The sequence below is a fragment of the Nicotiana attenuata genome, unplaced genomic scaffold (assembly GCF_001879085.1).
Source record: "Nicotiana attenuata strain UT unplaced genomic scaffold, NIATTr2, whole genome shotgun sequence".
NCBI classification, from domain to species: Eukaryota; Viridiplantae; Streptophyta; class Magnoliopsida; order Solanales; family Solanaceae; genus Nicotiana; species Nicotiana attenuata.
Window position 1 is genome coordinate 77,775 of NW_017672268.1, and position 3,004 is coordinate 80,778.

The following is a 3,004-nucleotide window of genomic DNA, read 5'->3' on the forward strand; positions in this document are numbered from 1 at the left end:
GAAAGCAAATCGAGACATTCAGAAAGAGAGCTCTCACCGATAAATTTTCCTCCACGTACGGGGTGTGGATCATTGAATTATACTTTATTGTAACATACAAATATGAGCATGAAGACAACACAGACACTCTCTTCTTTGATAAACTGAAGATAATTTATCCAATACATCATTTTTCATCATCCACTAAGTAATAGAAATACTTATGTTATTCCTATGTTCTCAAACCACATTATTTTGCTACAAATTATCCTCAAACATTAACAGGCTCAACAAACAACAGGTTAATCTTGTCTTTAAATTCGCCTTGGGCACTTGCAAAATCATTTTCTTCGAAAATATATGCCACGCGTGCTATATTTATAACCAGTTCGAGGACAAACGTTGGTACTTAGTCATGAGGAGAACAAAGAAAGTCCTTGTTCATGTCTTTCCATGCATTGGTTATTTTCTTCTGAGCCTCAGCATATGCATCTTGCTTTGAACCTCCAAATTCTTTCATGTAGCATTCTATGAATGAAGCTATATGCTTTCTTTGTCGTTCCAACTGCACTCAATACATATATTATATGTGAATGGCGTGTTGAGAATATAACTAAGTAAATCAAAAGTGAACTCACTCTGGCAACTTAAGCTTTTAGATGAGATGATTATACAATTTATTTTTGGGGAAAAATATTGCGAACTGGAAATTAAATATAGTGTAGTACTTACATTATGTCCAATACAGTCGCCCTTTAATCTGTTGATTGCTGATGAAGCTTGAAGAATCAAAGGCTCATTTATCATCCATTCAAAAGTCTCTTTGGTTATAGGTTCCTCCATAAGAGCCAAGGAAATTGTTGCACACATCATACAAGCAGTACTTATATTTGCATTCTTCATATACTCGTCACATTTTGGAATATAACCAGCATTTAACCATTCTGCTTCCTTGAAATACGCTCTAGCCACTTTTTTCATCTACGAAGGAAAATAAAACAAAAATGTAGAACTATATAATGTTGAAGATATAATTAAGTGAATAATTAAAAGTGTATTCTCTCTAACGTCTTAAGCTTTTAGATGAGGCGGTCACACAATTCTACATTACAAAGCTCCTATATCTGTATCAAAAATAAATTCGCGTGCTTGGCACATGAAAAAAGCATTAGGCTCACATGTAAAAGGGCTTGTTGAAGACATAATTAAGTAAAATATTTGTTTTGTCTAAGTATTTCTTAAGCTTTTAAAAGAGTGTCGGCTTTTCTTTAGCGCAAAAATACGGGAAATTATTTTTGCTTCCCCTGAAATTTATTTTTTTAAAAACCGACCAACTTTGGTTAGTTTTTCATATAAAATAAATTAAAATTAATATTCAAAGAACGTGCCGAAACCGGGCGGTTATTTTCGTCGGTCATTTTAAAAAATCGTCCGATTTCGGTCGGTAATTTTATATTTTTAATAAAATCGATCAAAATCAGTCGGTTATTTTCGCGCGAAAATGCACTTAAAGAGTACAAATAAAATAAAAGATAGTCTTAAACCAAAATGTACCACTGCTCTAGTGGTAGAACAATATCCTGCCACAGTAGAGACCCCGATTCGATTTTCATACAGTGCATTTTTAATGGCAGGAATAAAATACCGATCGTAGTTTCGGCATATTTTTTCTTTTTTGGTCGCTTGTGAAATTTTATTGACCGACCGAAATCTGTAGGAAATTGCGACCGACTTCGGTCGCGATTTATTACCGACCAGCCTAATTTCAATGAATTAAAGTCGTCAAAAATCAGTCGATTTTTTCAGTTTTCCGGCTGACTTCGGTCGGTATTTCTGGACAATTTTAGGCAGTTTTCTAGTAGTGAGTGTATATATCATGTCTTCTTTTAGATTTGGGATGTTTCCTTCCCCACTACTCTTTTCATTTCTTCGCTATAACTTAGTTAATTAAACTAATTAATGAAGCTATGGTAAAACTCCACCTATGAAATTACGCTGCTTTTGTAGTTGTTGTTGTTGTTGTAACGAAGCTATGGTAAGATAACTAAGGTTTGATTCAAAAGAAATGAAGCTAAGTGAGCTTACCTCAAATTTTGCATAGTAGAGACAATCCAATGTACCTTCTCTGATAAATTTTTCTTCTATTTGAGTATGAAGGTATACAAGGGCTTGATAAGTAGGTCTCAGACTGGGCGGTATTGAACCCATGGCACTAATGTCACATCTGCATTAAATATTTGGACCAAAGTCACAAGCTAATTTCATATTTTTATACAATTCTCGCAAGAAAGTAACATGTACTTAATTGACATATAATTTTTTCATATTCATCAATGGGAGAATTAAATGATCAATTATGTTTAGGCGGTAAAAACTTACCCGTATCTATCGATTGCAACGGTAAAAGGTACAAGTTCATCATAAGTTGCAAAAGCATCGTAAGTGTCATCAATAATGGTGTATATGGCGAGTACTTTTGTCATCAATTCTCTTGCACAGCTATACTGAGGCTCAAAGTAGATTCCTAAGGTATAAAAGTGACATTCCACCAATCTATCTCTTGCATATGGAAATTGCTCTACAAGATCTTTCCACCACCTATAGTACAAAAGTATTGGTTAATTAGTTACATTTCTATTGCACTATTCGTAGTGTATACATGTATATACTAGCTAGAGGTGATATTGCCAACCCATTTTTTAGCAACCCGCCCCAAGTTAAACGACTTGGGTCGTGACTCATTTGTTGACTTGATTCAATGGATTAAACTCAAAAGGACCCATTTATTGAGTCAAAACGGGTAAAAGATAGTGTTAATCAACAGGCCAAAATATAACATAAATCAAACATATAAAATCATGTCTGAAGATTGAGAATTATGTAAATTTAAAGATCAACTTAAGCTACTAATTACAGAAAAATACATTATCTTTCACGATTGTTTTTTGAAAAATAAAATGGTAGAAAGGAGGAGATCGATTTGGATGTGTTGGTTGGTTGGTTGGTTGGTTGGTTGGGGGGGTTG

The 3,004-nt window shown here is 34.0% G+C and overlaps 1 pseudogene; it reads right to left on the reverse strand.

The window, feature by feature from the left end:
* Positions 1-250: 250 nt before the first annotated feature.
* Positions 251-3,004, reverse strand: part of LOC109212530 — a 25,259-nt pseudogene continuing 22,505 nt past the window's right edge.